Genomic DNA, 16,516 nt, shown 5'->3' on the forward strand with positions numbered 1-16,516 from the left:
GTGCAATTTTATGTTGCACTATATCTTTAAGGAATGTTCTGGATATCTGTAAGGAGAGTACCCATGTGACCCTGATTTCCCAATGGGAACCCCCAAATTGCCCTATATATAGTGTAGGGGGGGGGGGAGAAGCTATTCAGTTTTAGTTTCAGTTTCTGCTGTGTGCAGAGCGCCATGTGAGCTTCAGTGTGGAAAGGAGTCGGAAGAAGTGTGAGATGATTCCAAAAGAAGCCTTAAGAAAATCTCTTATCAAATCAGCCCGGCCATTCTACTGGTGTTCCCCGCACAGGAGTTAGTGAGTTCATACCCTGGCGGTGTCAGTAAATTGGGTCAGGGCTGTCTTTAACACGGGGCAAAAGGGGCAGCTGCCCTGGGCCCTGTCATTCCTGGGGGCCCAAAGCAGCTAGCCCTTTAGCCCCATGCTAGGCCTGCACGATATATCGCAATCCTAATCGAATCTCCCCCTTATATAGCCATTTTCACTCCTTTAGTCTATGTTCCCCTCATATAGCTGCCCCCCCATAAAGACATTTTCCTCATATAGCCTATTTTCACCCTCATATAGCCATTCCCCTCATATAACTGAGCCACCTCATATAGCCAACATCCCCCCTAATATAGCCGTTCCCTTCCCTATAGCCTGTATTCCCCCCTCATATAGCCATGCCCCTCATATAGACATTCTCCTCATATAGGCATTCCACCTCATAAAGCTGTTCCCCCTCATTTCCTATAGCCAATATTATAAAATGAGGTTATTGGCTATATGAAATGGGGGGGATTTCACCATTTGTTTGTTATATCGGAATCATATATCGAAATCGCAATATTTACCTCCATAATAGCAATCGCACTTATTTCCCATATCGTGCAGCCCTACCCCCAAAAAATTGCTTTCCCAGGGTCCAATCAAAATTAAATACGGCCCTGAATTGGCCCTTAGCAGAACCCTAGTAAGCGTGGGATATCTCCAAGTCTCAAGTCTGTCATATTTAATAGCAAGTCAAGTGGGTGGAAAGCACCATAAGTCCCAGCAAGGCCCCAGGGCTCCTACGGGTTACACTGCATCCCTTCTACTCTGCTCTGTACTGCGAGTATTGAACCATCTGCTCCTGCCTCAGTAAAAAGACAGTTATCCATAACCTGGCATCGGTGTGTTTATTGCCCTGCGCCTGGCCCAGGAGAAGCTGTCTCCACCTCGGACCATGTAGGTTAACAGTGCCCTGGCGTCACGATTTGACAAACATATCTTGCACCCCAGTGTCACCACAAAACTTGGCATCACAAACAGGATTCAGGTGTGTGCCTTACCCACAGAGAAACCCCCTAGTCTAAATTGCATCTATACTGCAAAGAGCACACAAGCGTGCAACAGTTTATAAGCTATTTCTGCTGCATAGTACTTTGTACTTACAACTGTTTATTACAAGAGGCTCTGTGGAAATAGAGGGGGAGAAAAGAAGTGTATAGTCGGCCATATTGTCTGTGAAAGCCGTGACTACAGACTGTGTTATTTGTTGCTATCAAGAAGTCACCCAAGTCACTCCTGTTGCCGCGGTGGGTATTTGGCAATGAGCTAGCGGTCTTCCGGGCCATGCTGCCCCTACCGGTAAAAGAGCACCCTCAGGCCTGACTCCAAAAGTGGAGCGAGAGGCCTGCATCACGGCCATCATCCAGGAGATCCGAGAGGCGAAGCGAGCTGAACCCCGCCAGCGACAGCTCCCACCAGAGGTACGTCAGCAACAGCAGACTGACACCAATTTCCTAGAGCATGTTTACATGTTTATGCTTGAGCACCCCAGACCTGGTGAACCCCCTTAGAATGGCGATGAGCCACTGTTGTTAAGTTTGAGTCCAGGGATTCGGGACATTGATGGACTGTCACCATGGGGGCGCCATACTGGTCAATAGGAGGGCGGTGAAAAGGGACTTCCTACCCCCACACTTACACAACCTTGAGATTGGGAAGATTGTTGAGTATACACCTATACAAAGTTCCAGAGGAGAGTGGGAGGCTGCGGTGACCCGACCCAAAAACCCTACTCAGCTCCCATTTGTTTATTTCCCCTCTAAGGATTGGGCCTCTGAACTTCATTAACTGTTAACCCCTAAGGCAACTGCATGGAAGAAACCCCAGTGTATGACCGCCATCTTCTCTGACACTACCTAGGCTTGCTGCATAACCGCCTAGGACCCAGTCACCTCCACCAGAGGAACAAGTTGAGGGAGCAGATGCTGTAGCACCACCAGCCCCAGTGCTACAAGGCGCCTCAGTGCAAATGGTGGTCACCATCAGTCCCAGTGTGTCCCATTCCAACTTGTCAAGAGTGTCATGGACTAATACTTCTAATCTGCCAGAGGGTTCTATAGGAAGAGATGCAAAATTCCTGTCCCAACCCAGAAGGAGTGGCGACAACCATTGATGGGATGCAAGTATCCGAACTATGAACTATACCAAAAAATGATGTAGGCCACAATAAAGCCTACCAACAGTTTGTTCCAGTCTTTGGCGTATGGGCCTGTTGCTGCAGTTCCAGTTTGTGAACACCTAAACAGCGTAGGACATTAAGTGCAATGCCCCAGAACTGCTTATCATTATGCTTTACAAGAGAATTGTGTATATGGTGTATAATCGTCTATATCAGTGTTTCCCAAACGTGGTCCTCAAGCACCCCCAACAGGCCATGTTTTCTGGATTCCCTTAGTCTTTCACAGTTGATATAATTATGGTCAGTGAATCCGGCATCAACACAATGATATCACCTGTGAAAGACTAAGGAAATCCTGAAAACATGACCTGTTGGGGGGTGCTTGAGGACCGCGTTTGGGAAACACTGGTCTATATTATAAAATTGTCTTAGGTGAGAATTGTTGTTTGCTAATTGGTATGTATATATGAGTGCCCCAGTCCATGCATGCAGATAAATATATACTGTTTATGTTAGGGCTGTGCTATATACATACTGGGGGAGATTTATCAAAACCTGTGCAGAGGAAGAGTGGTGCAGTTGCCCATAGCAACCAATCAGATTGCTTCTGATTGAAGCAATCTGATTGGTTGCTATGGGCAGCTGCCCCACTCTTCCTCTGCACAGGTTTTGATAAATCTCCCCCACTGTGTATAATGTCTTAGTCAGAATGGATTTTCTTCTCTCTAATTGCTCTATGTTGTCCTTGCTGTCTTCTGGCGTGCATGAAGTGCACCTGTAATTCAAGGGGATACCTTGGCTAAATTTTTCACAACAGGAGGTGTCTGTTTCTTGTTTTGTCCCTACGGTGGGGCCCCGAGGTGTTCTCAACACTCTATAGTTGCAGGGAGAAGATGCTATAAGCCAATGGGCCCCGTGGCACAGGACTGGTAGCGATGGATAGCCTATGATAGCTCCGGACCACCTTAAAGAGTCACCTTGTTTATGAAAATGCGCACAACCAAAGAAAGAGCTTCAAAAGTTGTAACATGTGTGTCAATCTCATGTTGGTAAGTCCACTATCTATACCTTTTCAGAACCAGTGAAAAATATAATGTTTAGTAGGAGTCTAGTATTAAAGAGTACCTGTCATCATACATTTTTATATATGTTATAAATCATTCCATATTAAACAACTTTCTAATAGGATTTTCTAAAAAAAAAAAAAAAAAAAAAAAAAGCTTCCTTTTATGTCTGTTTACATTTTGAAAATGTGGCCACTAGGGGTCTCCCTAGGAGTCCCTGGACGCAAGCTTTTGCATTGATTGATTTCGGACTCACGTCGGCCTGGCAGTGAGTCCGAAATCGCAGACCGCTGGCTGAGCACGTGACCAGCTCAACGCAGCTCCCTGTCTGTCAATCAGATAGACGGTAGCGCTGTGCTCACTCGCAAACCCCGCAGGGCTCTGAACACTGAGGACAAGCAGGGCTCTGTACACTGAGGACAAGCAGGGCTCTGTACACTGAGGACAAGCAGGGCTGTGTACACTGAGGACAAGCAGGGTTCTGTACACTGAGGACAAGCAGGGCTCTGTACACTGAGGACAAGCAATGCTCTGTACACTGAGGACAAGCAGGGCTCTGTGCACTGAGGACAAGCAGGGCTCTGTACACTGAGGACAAGCAGGGCTCTGTACACTGAAGACAAGCGGGGCTCTGTACACTGAGGACAAGCAGGACTCTGTACACTGAGGACAAGCAGGACTCTGTACACTGAGGACAAGCGGGACTCTGTACACTGAGGACAAGCGGGGCTCTGTACACTGAGGACAAGCGGGGCTCTGTACACTGAGGACAAGCGGGGCTCTGTACACTGAGGACAAGCGGGGCTCTGTACACTGAGGACAAGCGGGGCTCTGTACACTGAGGACAAGCGGGGCTCTGTACACCGAGGACAAGCGGGGCTCTGTACACCGAGGACAAGCAGGGCTCTGTACACTGAGGACAAGCAGGGCTCTGTACACTGAGGACAAGCGGGGCTCTGTACACCGAGGACAAGCGGGGCTCTGTACACCGAGGACAAGCAGGGCTCTGTACACTGAGGACAAGCGGGGCTCTGTACACCGAGGACAAGGGGGGCTCTGTAAATGTGGGCTCACTTCCTCCGCCCACCCCCCTTCTCTCCTCGGCAAAGTGAGGGAGGAAGCAGTCCCCTTAGCAGGCTTCAGTGACGTAGCGCCTGCTGGGGCACGCCCACATCCTCTTGCCGGCAGCTCACACTATGTGAACAGGAAAAGATGTAAGATACAGAGCTTTTTAAAGCTCTTAAAAAATGTTTAAGGGCAGGGGGGTTGTTAGGAGTAGTTAGGGAACATAGCCTGAGTAAGTTTAGAACAGTTTATTTAGTGACAGGTATTCTTTAGATACTAATCTCAGGTGAAAATCCAAATCTGTGGCACAACAAGTGAGTGGTCAACATTATATCTTGAGGGAGAAACTTTTGCACTTTCTTACCTCAGGAACTATTTGCACATTCTTTGTTCTAAGAACTTTGTTCTATATAATATTCCAGGGACTGTTTACGCCAGTGTTTCCCAACCTTTTTTGGTTCGGGGAACCCCTACCGAAGTTGAAAATAAAAAAAAATAAAAAAATAAACGCCCACAATGCACAATATCACAATATCTATTTACCTGTGGGTATGTAGATTACAGCTGCTTTATACAGCAACTCACAAGATACGTCTTCAAAAATCTGCGTCGTCCCCCTCTTTGCTCCATCTGGTCCGGGCCATCATGACAATTTCTTCCAGCCACAATACTTCTCCTTTAAACCTGCAAAACAAACCTATTAGGCATCAGCCTCCAGATTCCCCTTTTACAAGTGAGGGGGAATACAGGGGCGTATAGGTGTAAAGGGGTAACAGAGGGGATCAGAAGGGTGTACATGGGTGACAGGTGTGTGGAGGGGTGTACATGGGTAAGAGAAGGGTGTAGATGGGTGTACATGGTTGACAGATGGGTGTTGGGGGTGTAGAGGAGTGTACATGGGTGACAGATGGGTGTTGGGGGTGTAGAGGAGTGTACATGGGTGACAGAGGGGTGTACATGGGTGACAGAGGGGTGTACATGGGTGACAGAGGGGTGTACATGGGTGACAGAGGGGTGTTGGGGGTGTAGAGGAGTGTACATGGGTGACAGAGGGGTGTACATGGGTGACAGAGGGGTGTACATACAAAACTACAACTGCCATCATAGCCGTTGCAGCCTCTGCCTTTCAGGTCATGATGGGAGTTGCAGTTTTGCCCCAGCTGGAGAGCCGCAGGAGAGGGAACACTGTGCTACAGAAATCAAAGAGGAAACACCGCCACCTACAGGCGCATCTGATAACTGCAGTGAAAGGAGATTGTCCTTAAAGGGGAACTCCGGTGGAAACAAGTAGAAAACAAATGTTTTCAAATCAACTGGTGCCTGAGAGTTAAACAGATTTGTAAATTACTTCTATTAAATTTTTTTTATCCTTCCAGTACTTATCAGCTACTGTATAAAACAGAGAAATTTGTGAATTTATTTTCTGTCTGACAACAGTGCTCTCTGATAACATCTCTGTCCGTGTCAGGAACTGTCCAGATTAGAATCATTTCCTCATAGCAAACCTCTCCTGCTCTGGACAGTTCCTGACACGGACAGAGGTGTCAGCAGAGAGCACTGTGGTCAGACTGGAAAGAAATCACAAATTTCTCTGTAGTATATCCGTAGTATGCAGCAGCTGATAAGTACTGGAAGGTTAAGATTTTTAAATAGAAGTGATTTACAAATCTGTTTAACGTTCTTGCACCAGTTGATTTGAAAACATTTTTTTACCTTTAAAGGGGTATTCCGGTGGGAAACTTTTTTTTCTTAAATCAACTGGCGCCGGAAAATTAAACAGATTTGTAGACTACTTCTATTAAAAAATCTTAATCCTTCCAGTACTTATTAATGGCTGTATTCTAAAGAGGAAATTCTTTTCTTTTTGGATTTCTTTTCTGTCTGTCCAAATTTTTGATCCTTCCAGTACTTATTAGCTGCTGTATGAAACAGAAATGTGTGAATTTATTTTCTGTCTGACAACAGTGCTTTCTGCTGACACCTCTGACCATGTCAGGAACTGGACAGTTCCCAAATTGGACAGAGGTGTCAGCAGAGAGCACTGTGGTCAAACAGAAAAGAAATCCAAAAAGAAAAGAATTTTCTCGGTAGTATACAGTAGCTAATAAGTACTGGAAGGATTAAGATATTTTTTAATAGAAGTAATTTACAAATGTGTTTAACTTTCTGGCACCAGTTGATTTAAAAAAAAGTTTTCCACCTGAGTACCCCTTTAAAGGGGGCAGTCCTGATAATCCGGCACCTCTCAAGTTATGTCTCTGCTGAAGTGTGGAAAAGTAATAGAAAAGTTTATAGTAAATATAAAGTGCACAAAAAGGCTGTAAAGCAGTTTTTCCCAACCAGGGCGCCTCCAGCTGTTGCAAAACTACAACTCCCAGCATGCTCGGACAGCCAAAGGCTGTCCGAACATGCTGGGAGTTGTAGTTTTGCAACAGCTGGAGGCGCCCTGGTTGGGGAACACTGATTTAAAGGGATGGCGCATAACTTAGTGATGAGGTTGGGGTACAGAGCACCTCTTCTATCTTTCCCTTTGGTGTTCGTTCTCTATATAACATATAAATCAGATTTCCCAATTCTCTGTTTTTCACTGGTAGACAGGCGGTTACAGCCGCTCCGGGGATGATTTCACCCTCAGTGATGAAAACTGGCGCAATGACATTTATTTCAGGCAATGAAAGTGCAGACGGCTTGGAAAGTCTCCGTCAGGATCATTTCCTAAATTGGGCTTTGGTTAGATACAAAATGCAGGAATTCTTCAAGGACGTCGTGTTATGCCAGCCGAGCTGTGTGTGGGAGAGAGACGCTGCTGGCATCTGTCTGCCATGTGATCAGGTTACACGGCGCTGGCAGTGCGCACCAGACTGCGAGCTATATACAAAGGAGCGGGACAGAGCATTATATACAGTTTATATTACCCCTGTAGACAGGAAAGATAGCGAAATAATCCCTGCAGATCCCTCACATACTAGATCTAAGGATCTGAAATCTACAACATGTGGTCACAAGATCTATGATTTACATTACATGCTCAACCAGGTCTGTGATCTACATTGTACGGTCACCAAAGATCTACCGTCTACATTGTACGGTCACCAAAGATCTAGCGTCTACATTGTACCATCACCAAAGATCTAGCGTCTACATTGTACGGTCACCAAAGATCTACCATCTAAATTGTACGGTCACCAAAGATCTACTGTCTACATTGTACCATCACCAAAGATCTAGCGTCTACATTGTACCATCACCAAAGATCTGCCGTCTACATTGTACCATCACCAAAGATCTACCCTCTACATTGCACGGTCACCAAAAATCTACCATCTAAATTGTACGGTCACCAAAGATCTACTGTCTACATTGTACCATCACCAAAGATCTAGCGTCTACATTGTACGGTCACCAAAGATCTACCGTCTACATTGTACGGTCACCAAAGATCTGCCGTCTACATTGTACCACCACCAAAGATCTACCGTCTACATTGTACGGTCACCAAAGATCTGCCGTCTACATTGTACCATCACCAAAGATCTACCGTCTACATTGTACGGTCACCAAAGATCTACCGTCTACATTGTACGGTCACCAAAGATCTACCGTCTACATTGTACGGTCACCAAAGATCTACCGTCTACATTGTACGGTCACCAAAGATCTACCGTCTACATTGTACGGTCACCAAAGATCTACCGTCTACATTGTACGGTCACCAAAGATCTACCGTCTACATTTTACGGTCACCAAAGATCTACCGTCTACATTGTACGGTCACCAAAGATCTACCGTCTACATTGTACCTTCACCAAAGATCTACCGTCTACATTGTACGGTCACCAAAGATCTACCGTCTACATTGTACGGTCACCAAAGATCTACCGTCTACATTGTACGGTCACCAAAGATCTACCGTCTACATTGTACGGTCACCAAAGATCTACCATCTACATTGTACCATCACCAAAGATCTACCGTCTACATTGTACGGTCACCAAAGATCTACCGTCTACATTGTACGGTCACCAAAGATCTACCGTCTACATTGTACGGTCACCAAAGATCTACCATCTACATTGTACCATCACCAAAGATCTACCGTCTACATTGTACGGTCACCAAAGATCTACCGTCTACATTGTACGGTCACCAAAGATCTACCGTCTACATTGTACCATCGCCAAAGATCTACCGTCTACATTGTACCATCACCAAAGATCTACCGTCTACATTGTACCATCACCAAAGATCTACCGTCTACATTGTGCGGTCACCAAAGATCTACCGTCTACATTGTACGGTCACCAAAGATCTACCGCCTACATTGTACCATCACCAAAGATCTACCGTCTACATTGTACCATCACCAAAGATCTACCGTCTACATTGTACCATCACCAAAGATCTGCCGTCTACATTGTAGAGTCACCAAAGATCTACCGTCTACATTGTACGGTCACCAGAGATCTTCTATTTACATTGTACGGTCACCAAAGATCTACCGTCTACATTGTACGGTCACCAAAGATCTACCGTCTACATTGTACGGTCACCAGAGATCTTCTATTTACATTGTACGGTCACCAAAGATCTACCATCTACATTGTACCATCACCAAAGATCTACCGTCTACATTGTACGGTCACCAGAGATCTTCTATTTACATTGTACGGTCACCAGAGAGCTATGATCTAAAATGTGTAAAGTCTATAATCTAAAATGTATAATGAACAGAGATCTATTATCTAAAATGTATAATGTCTATAGATCTATTATCTAAAATGTATAATGTCTAGAGATCTGTGATCTACATTGTGTAATAACCAGAGATCTGTGATCTCCATTGTATAAACACGAGAAATCGATGATCTACATTATATAAACACAAGAGATCTATGATCTACAATGTAAATCATAGATCTCTTGTGTTTATACAATGTAGATTATAGATCCCTGGTGTTTATACAATGTAGATCATAGATCCCTGGTGATTATACAATGTAGATAATAGATCCCTGGTGTTTATACTATGTAGATCTATGATCTACATTGTATAATCCCCAGGGATCTATGATCTACATTGTATAATCACCAGAAATGTATGATCTACTGATCTACATTGTGCAAACACAAGAGATCTATGATCTACATTGTATAATCTCCAGGGATCAATGATCTACATTGTATAAACACAAGAGATCTATGATTTACATCTATGATCTACATTGTATAATCACCAGAAATCTATGATCTACTGATCTACATTGTACAAACACAAGAGATCTATGATCTACATTGTATAATCACCAGGGATCTATGATCTGCATTTATGATCTACATTGTATAATCTCCAGGGATCTATGATCTACATTGTATAATCTCCAGGGATCTATGATCTGCATTTATGATCTACATTGTATAATCTCCAGGGATCTATGATCTACATTGTATAATCTCCAGGGATCTATGATCTGCATTTATGATCTACATTGTATAATCCCCAGGGATCTATGATCTGCATTTATGATCTACATTGTATAATCTCCAGGGACCAATGATCTACATTGTATAATCTCCAGGGATCAATGATATACATTGTATAATCTCCAGGGATCTATGATCTGCATTTATGATCTACATTGTATAAACACAAGGGATCTATGATCTACATTGTATAAACACAAGGGATCTATGATCTACATTGTATAATCACCAGGGATCTATGATCTACATTGTACCTGTTTAGCTCTCATGCTCTTCTGGACGTCCAGTATTTATCATCTTCACACAATATTAAATATAAAGTAACCTTAAAGAACCCCTCTTGTGGACTCTTCGTTAAATGATTAATCTTAGGGACCTTCACCATTAGCGACCTGAATTATTTCCCAACCTCATCACACAGATGATGTAGATAAATGATGTAGATGTAATAATGTCCTGGTTGGATTGGGTCATGTGGTGAGGGGTGACCCTTAGTGTTTTTCTCACTTCATTTTAATTACTCTTCACCGCAGGGATCATGGTCTCATGAATGGTTCCCCATTACTGCCGGCACATGACCCAGACCGCAAACCTTTCCTGGGCTGCAGATCTAATAGCTCAGAGATGATCAGCTGATCCCTAGGGAGAAGTTGTCAGTAAATCCCATGTGTTCTGCTATCACCACCGCCCTGGAAGCGGTTCACATTGTACAGAGTCTACTATTACAGCTTTGTGGGGGGAGGGGGGGTAGATGGTACTATAGAGGGAAATGTGGAAACCTTACAGGAGACATGTGAAGGATAACCTAAAAGGGCCTGTCCATTAAATATCCTAAGAGACAGACTACCAAGAGTGTCTCCCCCTAGAGGACCCAGCCTATGCATGCAATACACACAGTGTATTCATTTTAATGGGCAATATGTAATCCTTTTATTTCCCTGTGGTGACGCTGCAGGAAAATAAACCCTTACTGCACAGATTACAGCTGATCATTGGAGGAACCAACAACAGTGATGAATAAAGTAGAACTCCAACCAAAACCAACTTATACACAAGATAGGGGATACGTAAGTGATCGTGGAGAATCTGACCGCTGGGAAGATCGCAATCTCTGAAACGGGACTCCGGCTGTCAGTGAAGGAGCACGTGTTGTCTACCGGTGGACGGCATGCACTCAATCCATTTCTGTGGAAGAACTGGTGATGCCCGATGCTGCACTCGGGTCTTTTCGGCACTCCCATAGAAATGAAGGGAGCTTGTGCCGTCTGCAGCATGCACCCCTCACTGAGAGCCGGGACCCATTCCGGAGATTGCAGGGGGATCCCAGCAGTCGGAACCCCTAGTGACCAGCTACTTATCCCCTATCTTGTGGATAGGGGTTAAGTTAGTTTTGGCTAGAGTTCTCCTTTAGAGGGGTACTCCAGTGGAAAACATTTTTAATCAACTGGTGCCAGAAAGTTAAACAGATTTGTAAATTACTTCAATTTAAAAATCTTAACCCTTCCAGTACTTATCAGCTGCTGTATGATCCACAGGAAGTTCTTTTCTTTTTGGACTTCTTTTCTGTCTGACCCCAGTGCTCTCTGCTGACACCTCTGTCCATTTTAGGAACTGTCCAGAGTAGGAGCAAATTCCCATAGAAAACCTCTGCTGGACTGTTCCTGACATGGACAGAGGTGTCAGCAGAGAGCACTGTGGTCAGACAGAAAAGAAATTCAAAAAGAAAAGAACTTCCTGTGGATCATACAGCAGATGATAAGTACTGGAAGGATTACGATTTTTAAATAGAAGCCATTTACAAATCTGTTTAACTCTCTGGCACCAGTTGATTTAAAAAAAAATGTTTTCCACTGGAGTACCCCTTTTAAGGATACAGTGCCGAACCCTTTGCTTTTTTCTCCCAACCACAGTGCCCTCTGATCAGCTTAATATTGGAGGAAATCATTCTAACAAAAAAGGGAGTGTTTCTTTAAAGAGGGAATTCTTATCAGAAGTCGTTAGCCCCTATCCACAGCATTAGCGATGACAAGCTAATTGCTTGGGGCTCCGACCGCCGGGACCCTCTTTGTTTTCGAGAATGGGGACAAAATTGTTTCCAGAATGAACAAAGTGCACCATGTGTGGGTGGCCCGCCGTTCATTTTCTATGGGGTGCCAAACCTTGCCAAGTTCAGTACTCAGAGCGTTAAAGGGGTATTCCAGGCAAAAACTTTTTTTTATATATCAACTGGCTCCGGAAAGTTAAACAGATTTGTAAATTACTTCTATTAAAAAATCTCAATCCTTCCAATAGTTATTAGCTTCTGAAGTTTTCTGTCTAACTGCTCAATGATGATGTCACATCCCGGGAGCTGTGCATGATGGGAGAATATCCCCATAGGAGCTGGACAGCTCCCGGGACGTGAGTCATCAGAAAGCAGTTAGACAGAAAACAGCAATTCAACTTCAGAAGCTAATAACTATTGGAAGGATTAAGATTTTTTAATAGAAGTAATTTACAAATCTGTTTAACTTTCCGGAGCCAGTTGATATATAAAAAAAAGTTTTTGTCTGGAATACCCCTTTAATGTATCTAAAGGAGCAGTTACCTTATCTGGTTCCTTATGGAGAGATTGTTCAAGAGGTTCAGGTCTAGTACAGGTTCTAGAGTCCAGTTGCTTTGTTCTTGGGATGACAGGTAATTGTGTAGGTTTGATGGCCCCCGGGGCCCAGTATTATAATTCCAGAGAGATCACTGTACTTGTGACGTTGTGTTGGGTCCAGAATCCATATTAAACACAGTGCAGTCCTTGGCTGCAGACATTCGTTCTAATATTGTGTAAAAGAGGAGCCATGGTGGGGAGGCTTCGGCCTAGATGAGGCAATGGAATGGTTCTTGATGGATCAGTGGTTGTAATGTTCTAGGTTCTACAGAAAGTTCGCAGAGCTGAAATGTTTTGCAGAATGGAGGGTCAATTTCCACCACGTATAAACCTGAAGGAAATATACACAATTAATACTGTATACATTACACAACATAAGCAGCTATATTGTCCTGAACACTGACTATAGCCAGACACCAGGCGAGCGGGAGGTGTACGGACACAGTAAAAGTCTAGGACACTCAGTCTGTACTCTGAGGATCGATTCTGTCCCTTCATACTATCACCTGGGGTCTTAGCAGCCATGGCCGTACTGATCACAACTTCTGACATGTCTGATCTACAAACAGAAGTGTTTCAGGTTAAATGGTCTCTTATACTCTGCGCTCTGGCCGGACATACCGGTCGTGAGCGCATCTCCCCGTCTCTGTCAGGCACCGGCGGGGCTGGGATTCGCATCGTGGGATGTGCCCGCATGCAAGTCCCAGCCTGTCACTTACCTCTGTCCCCTGCCTTTGCTCCTGAGCTCCGGCGCGCGTGCCCTCGCCTCCTAGGGAGCGCACATGCCGGAGCTTTGAAATTTAAAGGGCCAGTGCGCCCATAATTAGTTTTCAGCTGTACCTCAGTTTTAAGTTCCTGTTCCTCCCTCTTGCCCTTGCCGGATCTTTGTTTGCCTTTGTGCCTGAGAGAAAGCAGTATTCCGAGTTCCTTGCCGTGTATCAGACCTTGCATTCCGTGACCTGTCCGTGTTCCTAGCCGCCTGCCTATTGACCTTCTGCTACCCTACTGCCTACGCTCCTGTGATGCCTGCCCAGACCTCTTGCTAGCCTGACAACGCCCTATCTATCCCTTCTGTGCGACGCTTCACCTCAGCTGCCTGTGTGGTCGATTCGTGCAAGGGGTAGAAACCTGGGTGCCGCCTGCTGCAGCAAGTCCATCCCGCTTTGCGGCGGGCTCTGGTGAAAACCAGCGGCACCTTAGACTCCGCTCCCTGGCATGGCCCGCGTCATCTGCCACACAGGTCCACTACATCTCCAGCTTCAGACTACCATGGTATTGCGGATCTACTACCTCCTGAGTTCCAGTCCACTGTGGTGAGTCTTACATGGTCACTGTCATTTCAAACAACTTTCCTCCCTGTGATAGCCTAGGCGCTTCATAATATATTCGTAAATCACTTTATTTACCAAGAATCACTCCTTACACCAGAAAAATCACTCTAAAGTCTTGGCCACTTCTAGGTGTCTCCCTTCCCTGCAATCTGCTATCCATTGCCTGTTGTTCGGGGAATTCTATCTCTAGTTACAGCTTTATCAGGACACGTCACAGGAACTTATGGCGGGGCTTATAATGTGCTCTGTGCAGGACAAAAAAAAAAAAGGGAGAGAGCCTGGGCTGTGTACCTGCAAGCTGGATCAGTCTGCCTGCTGAAGATTATTGACACTATGCATAAAAGATAAATCAAGGCTTCCTTCTTCTCTCTTAACCCCCAATAAATCTCAGGGCCTCTGCCCCTTGTGTAAATACCAGTGTATTTACTGCTGTATGTCCACAGCGCTGCAGTGTAATCTACCCATCCTCTTTCCCTTTGGCTTCTCAGCAGCGTGGTGTAACCCCTTCCTTACTGTGCTGCTGTTGTTTCTTTAGTTTCTGCTTACATAACCAAAACTAGGCAGTATTTAAAAAAAAATAATTTGAAATGACAGGTTAGCTTTAAGTACCTGGTGAATCTAATAAAAATGAGAAAGGATAGGGGAGTGCACATGGATACTGATAACATTTATGTATGGATACAACCAGTATCTATGTATAAATATAGCAAATTTAGTAGTGCAGTTAGTATCACTTAGATGACCTCCAGAGCTACCATAGCTTAATAGCAGAGAGGGTCTATGTCAGTGGTCTTCAACCTGTGGACCTCCAGATGTTGCAAAACTACAACTCCCAGCATGCCCGGACAGCCAGCGGCTGTCCGGGCATGCTGGGAGTTGTAGTTTTGCAACATCTGGAGGTCCGCAGGTTGAAGAGCACTGGTCTATGTCATAGCCCCTTAGAACTCGCTGTATCCTGCTCCCTCCTTACCAAAAACATCCGCAGCTTCTGCAGAAATCTTAGATTCCGGTGCACACCATATAGAACGTAAGGAAAAATTAGACTAAATATTATGTCTATGCTGAGAGATCCTCAAACGGCTCCTCCCTGACAATGACATGAAGGCGAATTACACTCATATTGTGACAGAAAATCTGCAAAAAATCAGCTCCACGTCCTGGTCTGCAGCCACAAAGAAAGGCAAATGAGTGGCTGTCACCCAGAGATGACACCCAGAGGAGACAGGCACAAGCAGGGGTCAAGTCCTGGGGAAAAAAAAGTGTGGGTCCTGCTAATGGGAACAGTGTTCCTGCTGTGGAAAAAGTGCAGGAACTCAGTTCCCATGCGTTCCTGCAGAGATTTGAGCCCTGGACACAAGTACTACACATAACTGATTTCTGGACATGGGTTTATTAAAACCTGTGTAGAGGGAAAGTTGTGCAGTTGCCCATAGCAACCAATCACCAATCAGATTTCTTCTTCCAGTTTTCACAAGCGATACGATTGGTTGCTATAGCCAACTGCGCCACTTTTCCTCTGCACAGATCTTGATAAATCTCCCCCATAGGGGGGCAGTATTATCATAGATATATTCTTGTACACAGGGGACAGTAATATAGCAGTTATGTTTTTGAACACAGGAGCAGTATTATAGTAGTTATATTCTTGTATATAGGAGGCAGTATTATAGTAGTTATATTCTTGTATATAGGAGCAGTATTATAGTAGTTGTATTCTTGTATATAGGAGGCAGTATTGTAGTAGTTATATTCTTGTATATAGGAGCAGTATTATAGTAGTTATATTCTTGTATATAGGAGCAGTATTATAGTAGTTATATTCTTGTATATAGGAGGCAGTATTATAGTAGTTATATTCTTGTATATAGGAGCAGTATTATAGTAGTTATATTCTTGTATATAGGAGCAGTATTATAGTAGTTATATTCTTGTATATAGGAGCAGTATTATAGTAGTTATATTCTTGTATATAGGAGCAGTATTATAGTAATTATATTCTTGTATATAGGGGGCAGTATTATAGTAGTTATATTCTTGTACATAGGAGCAGTATTATAGCAGTTATATTCTTGTAGATAGGAGCAGTATTATAGTAGTTATATTCTTGTATATAGGAGCAGTATTATAGTAGTTATATTCTTGTATATAGGAGACAGTATCATAGTAGTTATATTCTTGTATATAGGAGCAGTATTATAGTAGTTATATTCTTGTATATAGGAGCAATATTATAGTAGTTATATTCTTGTATATAGGAGCAGTATTATAGTAGTTATATTCTTGTATATAGGAGGCAGTATTATAGTAGTTATATTCTTGTATATAGGAGCAGTATTATAGTAGTTATATTCTTGTACATAGAATCAGTATTATAGTAGTTATATTCTTGTATATAGGAGCAGTATTATAGTAGTTATATTCTTGTATATAGGAGCAGTATTATAGTAGTTATATTCTTGTACATAGGAGCAGTATTATAGTAGTTATATTCTTGTAGATAGGAGC

General features: G+C 43.8%; 1 protein-coding gene across 4 annotated transcripts in view; it reads right to left on the reverse strand.

Moving 5' to 3' along the window:
- LOC130293366 (CMP-N-acetylneuraminate-beta-galactosamide-alpha-2,3-sialyltransferase 4-like) overlaps positions 1–16,516 on the reverse strand; it is a 180,264-nt gene that overhangs the window by 129,946 nt on the left and 33,802 nt on the right. For 3 of the 4 annotated variants that reach the window (XM_056541966.1, XM_056541968.1, XM_056541969.1), the window contains exons 2-3: positions 12,627–13,011; positions 5,102–5,242 (exon numbers count right to left, since the gene is read on the reverse strand). The gene's annotated coding sequence lies outside the window, so the exon portion shown is untranslated. The remainder of the gene's footprint in view (positions 1–5,101; positions 5,243–12,626; positions 13,012–16,516) is intronic. The other variant, XM_056541967.1, reaches the window with a different exon arrangement.

The sequence above is a fragment of the Hyla sarda genome, chromosome 10 (genome assembly GCF_029499605.1).
Source record: "Hyla sarda isolate aHylSar1 chromosome 10, aHylSar1.hap1, whole genome shotgun sequence".
Lineage (NCBI taxonomy): Eukaryota > Metazoa > Chordata > Amphibia > Anura > Hylidae > Hyla > Hyla sarda.